This window comes from Elephas maximus, chromosome 16 (assembly GCF_024166365.1).
Source record: "Elephas maximus indicus isolate mEleMax1 chromosome 16, mEleMax1 primary haplotype, whole genome shotgun sequence".
Taxonomy (NCBI): domain Eukaryota; kingdom Metazoa; phylum Chordata; class Mammalia; order Proboscidea; family Elephantidae; genus Elephas; species Elephas maximus.
Genome location: NC_064834.1, coordinates 42,317,522 through 42,336,890, shown reverse-complemented (window position 1 = coordinate 42,336,890; position 19,369 = coordinate 42,317,522). Strand labels below are relative to the sequence as shown.

At 41.1% G+C, this 19,369-nt stretch overlaps 1 pseudogene; it reads left to right on the top strand.

The window, feature by feature from the left end:
* Positions 1-2,612: 2,612 nt before the first annotated feature.
* LOC126059784 (40S ribosomal protein S3a-like) lies at positions 2,613-6,985 on the top strand (annotated as a pseudogene).
* Positions 6,986-19,369: the final 12,384 nt, after the last annotated feature.

Sequence of the window (19,369 nt, the reverse complement as noted above, 5' to 3'; positions counted from 1 at the left end):
TATTAATACGGCTTATAAAATCTAGATGTGGCCCCTCCCCACTGTGTTGTTGGGTGCCGTCGTGTTGCTTCCGACTCATAGCAGCGCTATGTACAGCAGAATGAAACACTGCCTGGTCCTGCACCATGTTGGAGTCCCATTGTTGGAGCCACTGTGTCAGTCCATCTCTTTGAGGATCTTTCTCTTTTTCATTGACCCTCTACTTTACCAAGCATGATGTTTTCTCCAGGAACTAGTCCCTCCTGATAACATGTCCAAAGTACATGAGATGAAGTCTGCATGTCATCACTTCTAAGGAGCATTCATTCTGGCTGTACTTCTCCCAAGACAGATGTGTTCCTTCTTCTGGAAGGCCATGGTATATTCAATATTCTTCACCAGTGCCATAATCCATAATCTTCTTCAGTATTCCCTATTCACTGTGCAGCTTTCGCATGCATAGGAGGCCATTGAAAACACCATGGCTTGGGCCAGGGGCACCTTTGTCCTTAAAGTGACATCTTTGCTTTTTAACACTTTCGAGAGGTCTTTTGCAGCAGATTTACCCAATGAAATGTGTGCTTTGATTTCTTGACTGCTGTTTTCATGGGCTTTGATTGTGGATCCAAGTAAAATGCAATCCTTTAAAACATCAATCTTTTCTCCATTTATCATGATGTTGCCTATTGGTCCAGTTGTGAGGATTTTTGTTTTCTTTATGGTGAGATGTAATAAACACTGGAGGCTGTCGTCTTTGATCTTTGTCAGTAAGTGCTTTAAGTCCTCTGCACTTTCAGAAAGCAAGGTTGTGTCATCTGCATATCACAGGTTGTTAATGAGTTTTCCTCCAATCCTGATGCCTCCTTCTTCCTATAGTCCAGCTTCTCATGTTATTTGCTCAGCATACAAATTGAATAAATACAGCGAAAGGATACAACTCTGACACACTCCTTTCTTGACTTTAAACCACGCAGTAGCCCATTTTTCTGTTTGAAGGACTGCCTCTTGGTCTATGTACAGGTTCCTCATGAGCACAATTAGTGTTCTGGAATTCCCCTTCTTCACAATGTTATCCATAATTTGTTATGATCCACACAGTTGAATGCCTTTATATAGCTGATAAAACACAGGTAAACATCTTCCTGGTATTCTGTGCTTTCGGCCACGATCCGTCTGACATCAGCAATAATATCCCTTGTCCCACATCCACTTCTGAATCTGGCTTGAACTTCTGGAATTTCCCTGTCAAGGTACTGCTGCAACCACTTTTGAATGATCTTCAGCAAAATTTTAACTGTGTGTAATATTAATGATGTTTTTCAATAATTTCCACATTCTGTTGGATCATGGGTACAAATATGGATCTCTTCCAGTCGGTTGGCCAGGTAACTGTCTTCCAAATTTCTTGGCATAGATAAGTGACAGCTTCCAGCACTGCATCCATTTGTTGAAACATCTCAATTATTATTTCATCAATTCCTGGAACCTTATTTTTTCCCAATGCCTTCAGTGAAGCTTGGACATCTTCTTTCAGTACCATTGGTTCCTGATCAATATGCTACCTCCTGAAATGGTTGAATGTTGACCAATTCTTTTTGGTACAGTGACTGTGTGTATTTCTCCCATCCTTTTTTGATGCTTCCTGCATCATTTAGTATTTTCCCCGTAGAATCCTTCAATATTGCAACTTGAGGCTTGAATTTTTTCTTCAGTTCTTTCAGCTTGAGAAATGCTGAGTGTGTTCTTCCCTCTTGGTTTTCTATTTCCAGGTCTTTGCACATTTCATTATAATACTTTACTTTGTCTTCTCGAGCTGCCCTTTGAAATCATCCATTCAGCTCTTTTACTTCATCATTTCTTCCTTCTGCTTTAGCTACTTTACATTCAAGAACAAGCTTCAGAGTCTCTTCTGACATCTATTTTGGTCTTCTTTCTTTCCTGTCTTTTTAATGAGCTCTTGCTTTCTTCATGTATGATGTCCTTCATGTCATTCTGTCACTCGTCTGGTTTTCGGTCATTAGTGCTCAATGCATCAAATCTATGCTTGAGACCTCCTAATTCAGGTGGGATATACTCAAGATTGTACTTTGGCTCTTGTTGACATGTTCTAATTTTCTTCAACTTCAGCTTAAGTTTGCATATGAGCAATTGATGGTCTATTCCTCAGCCAACCCCCAGCCTGGTTCTGACTGATGATGTTGAGATTTTCCATCATCTGTTTCCACAGATGGAGTTGATTTGGTTCCTGTATATTCCATTCAGTGAGGTGCATTTGGTATAGGTGCTGTTTATGTTGTTGAAAAAAGGTATTTGCCGTGAAGAAGTTGTTGGTTTTGCAAAATTCTATAATGTGATCTCCAGCATCATCTATCACCAAGGCCATATTTTCCAATGACCAATCCTTCTTTGTTTCCAAATTTCGCATTCCAATTGCCAGTAATTATCAATGTACCTTGATTGCATTTGTGATCAATTTCAGACTGCAGAAGTTGCTAAAAATTTTCAATTGCTTCATCTTTGGCCTTAGAGGTTGGTGCTTAAATTTGAATAATAGTTATATTAACTGGTCTTCTTTTGTAAGTGTATGATATTATCTTATCACTGATAGCATTGTACTTCAGGATAGATCTTGAAATGTTCTTTTTGACAATGCATGTGACACCATTCCTCTTCAATTTGTTATTCCCAGCATAGCAGACCATAGGATTGTCTGACTCAAAATGGCCAATACTTCAGTTCATTAATGCCTAGGATATTGATGTTTATGCATTTCATTTTTGATGACTTCCAATTTTCCTAGATTCATCCTTAGTACACTCCACATTCTGATTATTCATGGATATTTGCAGCTATTTCTTCTCATTTTGAGTTTTACCACATCAGCAAATGAAGGTCATGAAAGCTTAACTCCATCAAAATCATTAAGGTCGAAGCTACTTTGAGGAGGCAGCTCTTCCTTCTCCCTCTTTTGAGTGCCTTCCAACTTGAGGGGCTCATCATCCGGCACTATATCAGACAATGTTCCACTGCTATTCATAAAGTTTTCACTGGCCAATTCTTTTCAAAAGTAGACCACCAGGTCCTTCTTCCTAGTCTGTCCTCGTCTGTAAGCTCCACTGAAACCTGTCCACGAAGGGTGACCCTGCTGGTACTTGAAATGCCAGTGGCAAAGCTTCCAGTATCACAGCAACGTACAACCCACCACCATACAACAAACTGACAGACACCTGGTAGGCCCAAGGTTACACATGCCAGTAAATGATAGAGTTGGAATTCAAACTACTTTCCTAACTCCTTCTGAAAATGTATGTCTAGTCTTTTGGCTCTCTGAGCAGCGCCATGGTGGTCAGCAAGAACAAGCACCTTACAAAAGGTGGTAAAAAAGGAGCCAAGAAGAAAGTGGTTGATCCATTTTCTAAGAAAGATTGGTATGATGTGAAAGCACTGGCTATGTTCAATATAAGAAATATTGGGAAAACACTAGTCACAAGAACTCAAGGAACAAAAATTGCATGTGATTGCCTCAAGGGCCGTGTTTTTGAAGTGAGCCTTGCTGACCTGCAGAACGATGATTACTGAGGATGTTCAGGGCAAAAACTGTTTGACCAAATCCGTGGCATGGATCTTACCCGTGACAAAATGTGCTCCGTGGTGAAAAAATGGCAGGCCATGACTACAGCACATGTTGATGTCAGGACTACCGATGGTTATTTGCTTTGTCTGTTCTGTGTTGGTTTTACTAAAAAATGCAACAATCAGATTCGGAAAACGTCTTATGCTCAGCACCAACAAGTCCGCCAGATCCGGAAGAAAATGATGGAAATCATGACCCGAGAGGTGCAGACAAATGACTTGAAAGAAGTGGTCAGTAAATTGATTCCAGACAGCATTGGGAAAGACAGAAAAGGCTTGCCAATCTATGTATCCTTTTCATGATGTGTTTGTTAGAAAAGTAAAAATGCTGAAGAAGCCCAAGTTCGAATTGGGAAAACTCATGGAGCTTCATGGTGAAGTAGTAGTTCTAGAAAAGCTACTGGAGATGAGACAGGTGCTAAAGTTGAACGAGCTGATGGCTATGAGCCACTTGTTCAAGAATCTATTTAAAATTCAGATTTTTAATGGTGACAAATAAAAGATCTTATTTGTGAAAAAAAAAGTATGTCTATGTGTGTACTTGCATGTGAGTACCTAATGAACACTCCTTTGTCAATGATGGTGTTTTTCCCATCTAGTCACCTGATGCTTGGAGAGGTGAAGTGACTTGCCCATGGCCACAGGGACAGCATTAGAACACAAACCACCTGATTCACAGTATAAGTAAATACATTTTAACTTGTAATGAAGTCTCGAAATTATTAGGCAATAGCTCTGAAATGGAGTGCGGGCTTTGGGTGCTGGCAGGCATTATGGGAGAAAAGAGAGTTATACAAAGTAAGAGAAACATAGAAGACGATGCCTGTGAGGAACCAGTTCAAGGGGGAACATTGGGATGTATTGTTCAGGGAGTGTCAACATTCACTTAGTAACTCCCCAGAGTACCCAGGTGTCCCATTTTCCTGGGACATAGAGGTGATTCTCAAAGAGCAGATCAGAGGGCTTTATTGCCTTATGACAAGGAGAGCTGAGAGCAAGTCTTCAGTCTCTGAAGAGATGTAGTGAGAGTGGGAAGAAAAATTTAGACTCAAGGAGCCAGGTAGAAAAAGGTTTGTGCTAGGAGGGGGCTGGACTCTAAAACTACGAGTCTGAAACAAGCCTCCCTAAAATATGTTCTGATATTCCTCACACCGTTGTAAAGTCACTTCTTCAAGTCAGTGACCTGACTGTGATGCTACTAGTAGCCAACTTGGGAGGAAGGGAGATGGAAAATAAAGAAGCAAGGACTTCTGTGGAGCCAAGACCATGGTCCCAAAGAAGATCTTTATGGCCCTTTTTTGAGTTTTTCTGATAGCTTGTCACAAAACTTAGATTCCTCCTCCATGTGAAAGCACTCCGTGACAGTTAATAACAGAAGCATGGCAGTGAGCACTCTTTAGGGAAGTTATATGAGCTCCTAGAGGGAAGGATCCATGTTTATCCATCTCTGAATCTCCTATAGGGTCTTATGTTGTATCTTGCTGACAATTATGAGTTGAATGAATGACACCCAGGGGTCTTTCCAGGGTTGTGTTGGAGAACCTGAAACCATCATCTACAAACACAGTTTGGGTTAGTTCTTCCCAAGTGCTTTCTTTGGGTTTGCCACATTGGAACAACTCCCCAGTCACCCAGTTGACTCTTATCCAGTAAGTACCAAGAGATTTTCCTTTGATTGGATTTTACCCTCAAAGGCCAAGTCCAGCCATCAGAGAAATGTTTCTGAGAAATTTAATAGGCTTTTCCATCTCTGTTTGATGCAGAATGTTGGAGAACATGGCGGAGCCAAACACACACTCCAATTGCAAACACAACCCAATTGTAAATAACTCCATGAGCAGGTCACTTTTAGGCTTTGGTATGTTGGTTATTTTATTGGTCTTTCCTCAGTAAGGCATGTATTTCAAGTAGTTCTTGCACATTGTGGTGAATTGATCTCAACAGATAGAAAACATTACAGCGTGGCTGGATCATGGACAGAATTGTCCCTACTTCCTGCCCATCTTTCTAGAGGTCATAGTAATAACATCCACATTTCTAAGTTTCCTTATGTGTTCACTAAAAGTGTCAATAAAGATTGAAGTCCTTTTACACAATTTGATTATTGGAGAGCCTAGCATTTCTTGAATACCTACCATGACCCAGACATTGTGTAATGCCCTTTACATGTAATCCCTCCATCCCATGTTTTTTATACTAGAGGAAACAGAGATTTAGAGAGATTAAGTAGATTGTCTGAGGCCAAGCAGTTCTTAAGTAGAAGTTAGGACTTGAATTCAGGTCTTTCAAGTACTTTTTTTTTTTTACACTTTCTACTACACCACAATTCCTTGGTCACTTTCTTACTGGGATGGAAGAACTTTGCCATATGAAATCTTTGTCCCTAAATTGACTGTACTATGGAACCCTACCATACTATGGAACCTTACAAAAATCTAAAAGTCTTCCCCCTTTTCAAATCCTCCACTTTTTACATTTTATTTTGTTCCTCAAAGAACTCCATGAAGCCAAAGAGACGAGCAACGGAAGCCTCTGTTATCCCAGCTCAGTCTTCGTCTGCCTTAGGCTAGGTTCTCTAGAGAAGCAAAACTAGTAAAACATATAAATATATATAGAAAGAGATTGATATCAAGGATATAGCTCACTCAATTGCAGAGGCTGCAACGTCCCAAGTCCGTGAATCAGGATATGGCCCTTTCCCAATTCACACAGCTGCAGAAGCTGGAGAACCCAAGATCGACAGGGCAGAGAGCAGGGCTCTCACTTGCAGGCTGTGAAGGTTGAGGAATCCCAAGGTCAGCAGGCGAGACCTCAAGATTTCTCCTGATTCACATAGCTGCAGGGGCTGGTGAACCCAAGACCAGCAGATCGGGAAGCAGGATTCTTGCTCACAGGCTGTGAAGACTGACATATCCCAAGATCAACAGGTAAGCTGTTAGTTCAAGTCCCAGGAACCAGAGGTCAGATGACAAGACGTAGATGCTGAATCCAGAATAAGCCAAAAACCTTGGCAAGGCGAGCAGGAAGGAAGCAGGTGGCAGAGGGCAGAGAGATGAAGGCTGAGGGGGTGGTGGGCTGCCACAGGCCCTGCGCCTAGGGGTACCACTCAGCAGATTCTATCTTGGGGGTGATCACATATAAAATTTCAACAGGGAAGTGATCACAACATTATGCAGCTGCCAAAACACTGAGAATCATGGCCCAGCCAAGTTGACACACAATCTTAACCATCACACCATTCTAAACAGGAGCAAGGGCCTCCAAGGGGAACTGAACAGAAGTTTGCTTTTTTAAAACTCAGGTGTGAAGAAAGAATTTTCTTCCAGGGGTAGGTTTTTCTGATGTCTCTTTGAAATTGCTCTGAAAATCTGAATCCAACAGAATAAAAAGATAAAGTTTCCCATCGTGTGGGACATTAATCACCCACGTTAAACTTTTTTCTTTTTTAAAATTCCTTTTGACATTATGAAAACAATACATGCTCATTGTAAAAAAATTAAAACAATACAGAGGTCCAAAGATAATAGTGAACGTTCTCACTTACAGCCCCCTTCACTCACTACCACCTAGGAGATAACGGAAACGTCAGTGGTTCAAATCCACCAGCTGCTCCACAGAAGAAAGATGTACCAGTCTGCATGTAAAGATTTACAGTCTTGGCAACTCTATGGGGGCAGTTCTGCTCTGTCCTGTAGGGTCACAGAATCGACTTGATGGCAGTGGGTTTCGCTCACTACCACCTAAAAAAAAACAAAAAAACCCACCTCGGAGATAGCATTTAGTGATATTAGAGTATATATTGCAAGATCTTTTGCCATGCTTTTATACCACACACATGCACACACACACACCCCGTTATGTGGTTTTTCTTTGTTTACAAAAAAAAAAAGAGCTTTCTCTACATTTTATTCTTCTGCTTGCAACTTAGTATATCACATATAGACTTTGATGTCCATCACTCATAATTCTGTTGGTTCATCATTTATTAACAGGAGTAACACCACTTTCTCTTCCCCTACTTCATAAGTTTGCTGTGAGGATTAACTGCATGTTAAACGGTCCCACGGATAGTTATGCTTTAAACAGACAAACAAAAAACGGACCCAAGGTTTTGAGATGGCCATGGAGGTATTATGATTTTGCAGGGAGACATTATACAGATTATGTGGTAACTTAAAAGAAAGAGAGAGGAAGTAATTTCTCACTTTCCCACTCTGAATGGGATACTTCGTGATCTGCATATTATACAAACGTGAAAGTGAGGTCAAGCTTGGCGGGGAAATCGCTGGCTACAAGCTTTTAGGACAATTAAGAAACAGCAGGGTCATGCTGGCACAGGCTTCAACCAGTTGGCAAAGAAATGCCCCTTCTGCTCCTATGGTGACTGGCAATTCTAAGTAAATGGCTAAAATTGCCTTTCATGTCAATTGTTGAATTCTCTTTGATAATGGGCTATCTTCTCTATTAAGGTAAATCTGACATCTATAAGGATTAGTTCCATTCTGACAGGACAAAAATTTACTTGTTCTCAGAGTTAGAAGATCCTTTGAATGCTTGCTCAAGTCTAGAAATAAAATTTTTCCCTAAAAGCTTTCTTCTTTAAGGCTGCACCATAGTACAAAGACTATTTTTTACGTAAATAGAATTATCAGAATATTAATTCAATATATACATTTATTTTTTAATTTTATTGTGGTAAAATATATATTACAAAAATTTTGCCATTTTAGCCATTTTTAAGTGCACAATTCAGTGACGTTAATTACATTTACTGTTGTGCAACCGTCAGCACTATACACTTCTGAAAGTTTTTCATCACCCCACACAGAAACTCAGTATCCCGTAAGCAATAACTCCTTATTCTCCCCTTCCTCTGAACCTTAAAATAAAAAAAAACCAAACCCATTGCTGTCGAGTCAATTCCAGCTCACAGTGACTCTGTAGGACAGAGTAGACCTGCCCCTGTAGGATTTTCAAGGAGCAGCTGCTGGATTTGAACTGCCAACCTTTTGGTTAGCAGCCAAGCTCTTTAACCACTGTGCCAGCAGGGCTGTGAAACCTTTAACCCTTGGTAACCACTAATAAACTTTTGTCTCTGTGCACTTGCCTATTCTGGGCATTTCATATAAGTGGAACATACAAGATTTGTCCTTTTATGTCTAATTTATTTCACTCAGTATAATATTTTTAAGATTCATCCACGTCATAGCATGTATCAGAACTTCATTTCTCTATATGGCTGAATGATATTCCATTGTATGTATATACCACATTCTTTAATCCTTTCTTCTGTTGATGAACACTTGGGTTGTTTTCACCTTTTGGTTATTGTGAATAATGCTTCAATGAGCATTGGTGTACAACCATCTGTTTCAGTCCCTGCTTTCAAGCCTCTGGGGTATACACCTAAGGGTGGAATTTCTTGGTGATATGGTAATTCTATATTTAGCTTTTTGAGGGACAGCTAAATTGTTTTCCATAGCAGTTGCATCATTTTGTATTCCCACTAGCACTGCATGCAGGTTCCCACTTCTCTACGAGTGCGTCAATACTTGTTAGTTTCTCTTTTTCTGATAGTGGATATGAAGCAGTATCTCACTGTGGTTTGATTTGCATTTTTCTAATGACTAATGATGTTGAACATCTTTTCAGGTAAGTATTGGCCATTTGTATATGTTTTCTGGAGGAATGTCTTTTCAAGCCCTTTCTCCATTTTTTAATTAGGTTGCTTTTTCTTTTTGTTGTTGAGTTATACGAGTTCTTTATATATTTTGGATATTAGGTATATGTTTCCCCCAAATTTTCTCCCATTCCGTAAGTGGTATCTTAACTTTCTTGACCTGCAGATTTTGAATTCGACAGCTCCCACAATGCCCCGAGCCAGCAGCCTGCCACCTGACCTACAGATTTTGATTTGGTCAGCCCCTGCAACCATGTGAGTCTGGAGAAGCTTCCAGCCTGCTGCCTGACCCACATATTTGGGACTTGCCAGCCTCCATAACTGCATGAGCCATTTCCTTGAAATAAGTCTGTCTCTGTATATTTATATACGCACTTCACTGGTTTTACTCCCCTAGAGAACCCAGCTTATGACATGCTTTGAGGTGTAGATCCAGGTTCATTCTTTTGTAAGTGGAGATGTGGTTGTAACAGCACCATTTGTTGAAGAGATTATCTTTTCCCCACTGAATGGACTCGGCACCCTTGTCGAAAATCAATTGGCCATTGATGTATGGATTTATTTCAGGATTCTCATTTCTATTTCACTCATCTATACATGTTTCCTTATATCAGTACCATGCTGTTTTGATTACTGTAACTTACAGCATGTTTTGAGGTTGGTAGACGGCATACTATAATGGTTGAGAGTATGGCCTCTGGAGTGCCAATAGTTGGCTCCAAAGCCTCTGTAATATGGAGATGATGATAGCACCTACCTCATAAGGTTGTTGCGAAAATTGAACGAATTCATGTAATAAAGCACCCAGCGCAGCGCCTACACCATGAAGTGTTTTATGTTTAAGGCCAGTCTCCTTAACTTTCTTTACTGCAATGGGGTCAGTAGCTATTTATGCAGAGGAATACCTCCTGCTTTTTTTCCTTGTGTCATAACATATCAAGGAGGAAGAAGGGGATATATGTCCAGCCTTTTTTTCTCTCTCTCTTTCTGTTTCTATTTGGCCAAGTAAGAGCAAGACTTGGAGTCAGGCTGCCCGGCTTGTCTACTAATTATAATTTGTACCACGAGCAAATTTCTTAACCTCTCTGAACCTCAGTTCTTTCTCCGTACAAAGGGGATAACAATTGCCCTGGTCATAGGGCTGTTGCGAAGTCCCACAAAGTAGGAATGAAGTACTTTGCACAAAGTAGCTGCTCAACAAAGTTAACCACTAAGCTGATTCAAATGCAACAGATTCATGTCTACATCTGTTGAGCACATGACGTGCCTGGTCTGTGTAGGGACTTCATTTAATAAAAGAACCCAACAAGAAACACTTATTATCTTCACTTGACTGATAAGGAGACTAAGGCTTTGAAAGGCTAAATGACATGCTTCTGGATAGTTCTATGTGCCATGAGTATCTGTTTCACCTAAGAACTCTGAGGGTCTCAGGATTCTTTTCAAAGATTCTTTTCAAAGATTTCTCAGAAATCTTTTCAAAAAAATTTTTATGACCAACGCATACGTAAATGCACAACATAACTTTCAACAGGTAAGCAATATAATAAGATTTTTTCTATAATTGTATTTGGGGGTTCTTTCCTTTCAAAGTTTATGGACCTTCTAGAACATCTAAAATATCTCCCTTACAGTTTTCAACCAGGAAAGTTTTTTCTTTTCCATTGATTCCAAAACAGTGAGTTGACTCCTGTCCTTCCTGGGAGACTTTTTAAGTCATTACAAATACCATTTGTCTTTATGGTTCTTAAGTGACCTTTAGTGTGAACATTTCTTTCTTCTTCCTAGGATGGGCCCTGACATCATTCTCCAGGAGCACAAAGGCCTCCACTAGATTGATTTTCCTGCTGAGACTTTGGAAAGAGTTTCTTCTTCTTTAACCATGTCTTCATTCAAACTTAGTGAAAAATATTTAGCAATGCTTCTCTTTTCCTAGTTTTCCTTGAAGTTGTTTTTAAGAAGTCAATTATTCTAGCATCTGCCTGGAAAACGTTATTGTCCCCAGTCAAAAGTATGGTTTTGTATCTTTTAGCCAATTATTCCTTATCGTTGGCTATTTCTCTTCTTTTTTAATTCAAATCAGCCAGCGTCTGTTCCCAGGATTTGGTGCCAAGGTGCCACCCAGCTTAGAGAAGCTAATCTTTGATCTTTTTTCTTTTGCCTCTTTTTGGTAGCGCTCACTGGTTATCATACCCAATTCCCCCTCATTCTCATGCCTCCCCCTGCAAATTTATTTAAGACTTAAAAAAGAAAAGAAACTTTAAAACGAAAGATATGAAGCTTATTCATATAAATTGCTGAACTTAGGCAATCAAAAGATGGGTGGTTTTCTCTGAGTTTGTGCTCTTCTGCTTAGATGTTGTGTGGCTTAATGGGGAGAGAAGAAGCTGCCAATTTAGGACAGCAGAGAGATTTTCGGCATTGGCTTACCCATATACTGGGTCCCTGGGGAGCTACCTTTGTTACCCAGGTAGCTTTTTTATGTTATGGGCATAATAGTGGAAGCCACTTCTAGAGATCAAATGGAAGGCACAAAATTAATGTCGAGAGAGGTACGGGGGCACCCCCCTTACACTGAACCACCAGTTGTTTAATCTCGGGAAGCTAGTGGATGGATGGGCCAGTGAGGGGAGAGTGTGTCTCCAAAGACATTCCTGTTTGAGTCTCAGATTTCAGATTTCATCCTCACAGCAGTGCCCTGATACCTCCCCCTCCTTGAGTTGACTCTGACTCTTGGTGACCCCATGTGTGTCAGAGTAAAACTGTGCTCCATAGGGTTTTCAATGCTGATTTTTCAGAAGGAGATCACCAGACCTTTCTTCCAAGGTACCTGTGGGCAGACTTATACTTCCAACCCTTTGGTTAGCATCTGAGTGTGTTAACATCTGTATTATCCATGAACTCTCCTTTCCATGAACAGTCTCTGATAATTGCAGTTACTTCCCTTTAGCTTCTTGGTGCAAATAGGTTCTTACTCAAGCACAGCTAAGGAGGCCTGGTGGAACAGTGGTTGAGTGCTCGGCTGCTAACTAAAAGGTCAGAGGTTTGAACCCACCAGTTGCTCTGTGGGAGAAAGATGTGGCAGCCTGCCTCCATAAAGATTACAGCCTTGGAAACCTTATGGGGCAGTTCTACTCTGTCCTATGAGTCAGAGTCGACGCCACAGCAGAGAGTTTGGTTTTTAATTTTTAAGCATAGCTAACAATGGTTCTGCCGTCTCACACTGACATGCATTTTTTGTACAACTTTTAAAGAAAGTCTTTTATTTATGCATGAAGATTCTTCTGAATTCTCGATGGCTGTTGTGGACATTTTTTTAAAGTGAGAGTTGTACAAGATGGAGTAAAAAAGTTTTTAAAAGTTCTGAAGAAAATTTTTCATTCCCTCAGTCATTCAATCAACAAACATTTATTTAATGCTTACTCCATGTCAGATGCTACGGTAAACTACGGGAACCAAACCTTTGCTGAGTTAATTCCGACTCATAGCGACCTTATAGGACAGAGTAGAATTGCCCCTTGGGATTTCAAAGGCTTTAATCTTCATGGAAGCAGAATGTCACATCTTTCTCCCTTGGAACAGCTGGTGGGTTTGAACTGCTGACCTTTTGGTTAGCAGTGGAGTGCTTAACCACTGTGCCACCAGGGCTCCTTCAATACTACAGTAGGCCCCAGCAATATAATAGCAAGGAAAACAGACACAGACCTGTCTTCATGGTGCTTAGACCCTGGTTGATAGCTTCTGCTACCACAACAAAATGTGAGCTGTGGATTTTCTGAGTCAGATATAAAGCTTGTCACTTGCCTGAAAGCCAGATGAAAAAGAGAGAAGCCACAGTGCAAATGAAGAAGAAAAATGTGGGAAAAAAGATTCTGACTCCCAGGGAGACTTCTTCCTCGGGGCATTTTCCTAAGGAGTTGCATCTTTTCACCCAGGGCCATAAACCTGAACAAATAGTCCCTTCTTTGCTGCAAAGAGCAGAGTCCAGTCAGGAAGACAGGTTGACAAACTATTGCCTATAGGCCAAATTCGGTCCACTACCTGTTTTTGTATGACTGCCCACTATATACAGTTTTTATGTTTGTAAATGGCCAGAAAAAATTAAGAGAATAATAAAATTTAGTAACGTGAAAATTATACGAAATTCAGATTTCAGTGTCCATAATAAAGTTTTATTGACACACAGCCTTGCCCATTCAGTTACATATTATATGGCTGCTTTTGTGAGACAATGGCAAAATTAACTAGTTACAACAGAAACTTTATGACCCACAAAGCCTCAAGTATTTATTATCTGGCCCTTTAGAGAAAATATTTGTTGACCCCTGGTCTAGAAGACTTTCTGGTGCTTTTATTTCATACTGCATGGCTATTGCCATCAAGTGGGTTGCTGAAAGGCTCACTAACCCCAAACAGTTACTTCTCTCTGTAGGGCATGAAACACAGGGGACCGTAGAAAAAGAGACAGAGGATGGCACATTTATTAGGAGGCTGGAATTTTCTTAAGCCACAAACTTGGGTGTGCAAGAAACATAGCATTATTTTCTATAACGCAACTTAATCCACTTGATGTCATAACAGGCAATCTCAATCATTTCCAGAAAACCTCTGTGTTTTCTCAGTATTTTCATTTTAAAGCTCAGTTAATTCTGAATGTTGTCTGTAATCTTGCTTCTTCCCTAGTAGCATCTGTGTAGGGAGGTCTACACGGCATTCTGGCAATGGAGGGATTGTTTCTATGCTTTGCTGCCTCTTTTGAGATGTATTCTAGTTACTGGCATTCCAGGAGCTTCCATGATCCCACCTGGCCTGGCTGCTTTCTATTGCAATGGCCCTTTATCACTTTTGCCAGATACCTGCAGGGTTGATCAGCACTGTTATTCCTGAGTCCTTCTCGAGTATGTGGAAACATGGGTCTGCTTTTCCATGTTTCTGCTGGGGGTGCTGGAGGTAGTAGACTAGCCATTTCTCTCTGGCCCTGGCACCACAGAATGCTGGGACGGGAGCCAGTCCTGTCTGACAAAGTCCTTGCACTTAATAATGTCATCCTGTCTCTTCACACAGCCAGCTTCTTGGATGGGAACCACCCCAAGGCCTGGTATTGCTCCATCAGCAGTAGTGTCTTTCAAGTTGGAAGAACAGGGTGTTTTATCTTTCCGGGCTGTGATCTGAGGGAGAGAGGGAGGAGGGAGGAGGGGGAGCAGACCTTTGCTTGATAGTCCCCTCAGAAAGGAGCCTGTTTGTCTCTCCCAGTTCTGTGCATGCTCCAGCCAGCTCGTGGAGGACCTATCAGCTCTGTTCAATTCAGCAACTTCAGACTCTGGTTAGGCCAGATGGAGAATCAGTCCTGTAAAAACGAAAATGTGAAAACCAAGGCAGAGAAGGTCTTTCACCCCCTCATAAATCTAAACACACTAAGTCCATTGAAAGACTTGCCAGGAAAATGCTATTTTCAGTTTTCTTTGTGGGTTCAATTTATCTTTACTGCTAAGCAGTCAATTTGAATTAGATCCAGAACCAGATACAATTTGACGTTTTTTCCTTGAAGGGAGTAACCCCTACTTCCCTGTCAGTGACCTAGCTACCTCACCCTAAGGACTGATATTTCCAAGTAAAGAATCATAGCAGGCCATTTTTTTAGATTTCAGAATCGAGTGCCACGTAGGTTTTCCTTTCTCAGATAAATGAGTAATTGCATCTTTTCTGCTATACCCCACTATAGATGAGAAACAGCCTCCGAGGCCTGCATCCTCCTTCACTGGGTTTTCCTTTTTGAAGATGGTAATTTTTCTGCGTCTTACAACTTGCCTTGGCCTGAAGCACAGCCTCCTCTATCATCTTGACCATTTGAGTTTACAGTTTTGACAGATATGTAATAGAACATAGCAAAGGAAGGACACACTTTTCTGGGCAACTTGAGCAGCCACATTAACTCTAGTGTCAATGAAGTGATTGGAATAGATACTGGGATGCCCATCCCTCCATACTATTACCACAGTTATGCGTACAGATAGAACATACAGTGTTTTAGAGCATTCATTAAGCTTTTAATGGAGAGAATCATAGTTCCCATCCTATAAATATAGGATCAGAGTAGAAGGGAGCAGTCCAGGCATATTTCTTGTCTGAATGGCAAAGTGGAGATTGATTTATAATCTTTCCACATGGGTTACATAAATAAAGACGGGTGTCCTGAGGTAGATCCCTTCAGGTTAGTGAGAGAAACTTTTCCTTCAAACTTTCTGTGGCAGTTTTAATATACGACCATAGATTCTTTGATCCACCTTCCTTCAAGAGACAGAACTTAATTCCTGCCCTCTTGAATATGAACTGGATGTAATAACTCACTTCTAAAGAAAAGAATATGATGGATGTGACAGTGTGTCACCTACAAGACTAAGATTTAAAAAGTACTCTGGGCGTCCTCCTTGCTCTCTCTCTTAGATCACTCCCTGTCTTAAGTTATCTAATGCTGCTATAACAGAAATACCACAAGTGGATGGCCTTAACAAACAGAAGATTATTCTTTTACACTGTACTAGGCTAGAAGTCTGAGTCAGGGGAAAGCTTTCTCTCTCTGTCAGTTCTGGGGAAAGGTCCTTGTCATCAATCTTCCCACGGTTAAGGAGCTTCTCAGTGCAGGAACCTTGGGTCCAAAGGACACGCTCTGCTCCCAGTGCTGCTTTCTTGGTCGTGTGAGGTTCCCTTATCTCTCTGCTTGCTTCTCTTTTTTATATCTCAAAAGAGGTTGACTTAAAACACATCGCATAGGTTTAGTCTTGCCTTATTAACATAACTGCTGCTATTCCCACCTCATTAATATCACAGTGATAGGATTTATAACACAGGAAAATTGCACCAGATGACAAAATGGTGGACAGTCACACAATACTGGGAATCATGGCCTAGCCAAGTTCACAGATATTTTAGGGGGCACCATTCAATCCATAACACTCACTCTGGAGGAAGCCAGCTGTCATGTTGTAAGAACACTCATGTGGCCCTGTCGAGAGGCCCACATGGTGAGGCACTGAGGCCTTCTGCCAACAACTAGTGAGGAACTGGGGCCTCTTGCCAACAGCTGTGTGAGTGAGCCATATTGGAAGCAGCTTCTTCAGCCCCAGTCAAACCTTCAAATGATGCAGCCCTGGCCAACTTTTTGGCTGAACCCTCATGAAAGACCCTGAACCAGAACCACCCAGCTAAGCTGTTCTCAAATTCCTGACTCACTGAAACTGTGAGATAAATCCTTTTTGTTGTAAGCTATTTTTAGAGGAATTTGTTATGCAGCAATAGATAATACAGTCCTCCCTGAATACCCCATTTGTGCTGAAAATTTATTGTACATGGTATTTATGATGTGTGCCTTCATATTCAACATTCATAAGAAATAACCAGTCGACTTTAAAAAGGAATAGGAATGAAAAAAATAAATTACCATGTTAGTTTATATCTGAGCTGTCTGATCTTGACCAGACGTGTTCCTAGTTTAGTGGGTACACTCATATGTTCTCCTATATTGATCACTTGATTGGACAAAGAGGAAGTGGGGTCTAGATTTAACAATTGTACTTCACTGTAACAGTAGAGTTAAGAGGATAGTGTGGTGTTTTAAAAATATGTCTACAATCTCTAAAATCTACATGATACTGCAAAAACTCAACTGCAAAAGGGCAAATAACCCAATTAAAAATGGGCAAAAGATATGAATAGACACCTCACTAAAGAAGACATCCAGGTAGCTAACAGATATATGAGGAAATGTTCACGATCATTAGCCATTAGAGAAATACAGATCAAAACTACAATGAGATTTCTTCTCACTCCAGCAAGGCTGGCATTAATCCAAAACACACAAAATAATAAATATTGGAGAGGCTGTGGAGAGATTAGAACACTTATACACTGCTGGTGGGAATGTAAAATGGTACAACCACTTTGGAAATTGAGTTGGCACTTCCTTAAAAAGCTAGACATAGAACTACCATACGATCCAGCAATCCCACTCCTTGGAATATATCCTAGAGAAATAAGAGCCTTTACACCAACAGATATATGCACACCCATGTTTATTGCAGCACTGTTTACGATAGCAAAAAGATGGAAGCAACCAAGTGCCCATCAACTGATGAATGGATAAATAAATTATGGTATATTCACACAATGGAATACTATGCATAAAGGACAGTGAGGAATCTGTGAAACATTTAATAACATGGAGGAACCTGGAAGGCATTATGCTGAGTGAAATTAGTCAGTTGCAAAAGGACAAATATTGTATAAGACCACTATTATAAGAACTTGAGAAATAGTTTAAACTGAGAAGAAAACATTCTTTTGTGGTTATGAGAGGGGTGAGGGAGGGAGGGTGGGAGAGGGGTATTCACTAATTAGATAGTAATAGGAGCTACTTTAGGTGAAGGGAAAGACAGCACACAATACAGGGGAGGTCAGCACAATTGAACTAAACCAAAAGCAAAGAAGTTTCCTGAATAAACTGAATGCTTCGAAGGCCAGCATAGCAGGGGCAGGGGTCTGGGGGCCATGGTTTCAGGGGACATCTAAATCAATCGGCATAATAAAATCTATTAAGAAAACATTCTGCATCCCACTTTGAAGAGTGGCGTCTGGGGTCTTAAATGCTAGCAAGCAACCACCTAAGATGCATCAACTGGTCTCAACACCTCCGGATCAAAGGAGAATGAAGAACACCAAGGACACAAGGCAATTACGAACCCAAGAGACAGAAAGGGCCACATAAACCCGAAACTACATCATCCTGAGACCAGAAGAACTAGATGGTGCCCGGCTACAACTGATGACTGCCCTGACAGAGAACACAACAGAGAACCCCTGAGGGAGCAGGAGAGCAGTGGGATGCAGACCCCAAATTATCATAAGACCAGACTTAATGGTCTGACTGAGACTAGAGGGACCCTAGTGGTCATGGCCCCCAAACCTTCTGTTGGCCCAGGACAGGAAACATTCCCGAAGCCAACTCTTCAGACATGGATTGGACTGGACAATGGGTTGGAGAGGGATGCTGGTGAGGATTGAGCTTCTTGGATCAGGTGGACACTTGAGACTATGTTGGCATCTCCTGCCTGGAGGGAAGATGAGAGGGTGGAGGGGGTTAGAAGTTGGTGAAGTGGACACGAAAAGAGAGAGTGGAGGGAGAAAGCAGGCTGTCTCATTAGGTGGAGAGTAATTGGGAGTGTGTAGCAAGGTGTATATGGGTTTTTGTGCGAGAGACTGACTTGATTTGTAAACTTTCACTTAAAGCACAATAAAAATTATTAAAAAAAAATATGTCTACAAATTCTTCGATACCCTCCCATGGAATGGTGGGAGTCTATACTCCCTCCTCTGGAATCTGGGCCAACCTTAGTGACTTGCTTGTAACCAGTAGGTGGCTCAGTAGATGCTCCAGTTGACAGCCCCAGCTGAAGTTTCAGGTGACAGCCACCATTAGCCACCAGATATATGAATGAAGACACCTTCCAGTGACTCCCAGTTGTCAAGAACCCCCAACTGAGTCTTCCAGCTTGAAACCCCAGATATTTTGGAGAGAAACCACACCTAGTGTGCTCTGTTCAGATTCTTGTCCCACAGAATCCATAAGCTTAATCAAATGGGTGTTTTCTATCACTAATTTTTGAGGTGGTTTGTTATACACCACTACGTTTTAGGGTGGTCTGTTATAACGCGATAATAACCAGAGCAGACACATAGAAACAGTTTTTCTTCGTTTTTCAGATTGTTGTTGTTGTCAGGTGTTGTTGAGTCGGTTCCAACTCATAGCGACCCTATGCACAACAGAACAAAACACTGCCTGGTCCTGCGCCATCCTCACAATTGTTGCTATACTTGAGCCCATTGTCGCAGCCACTGTATCCGTCGATCTCATTGAGGATCTTCCTCTTTTTCGCTGACCCTGTTTTACCAAGCACGATATCCTTCTTCAGGGACTGATCCCTCTGGATAACATGTCCAAAGTAAATGAGATGTAGTCTTGCCCTCCTTGCTTCTAGGGAGCATTCTGGTTGTACTTCTACCAAGACAGATTTGTTCATTCTT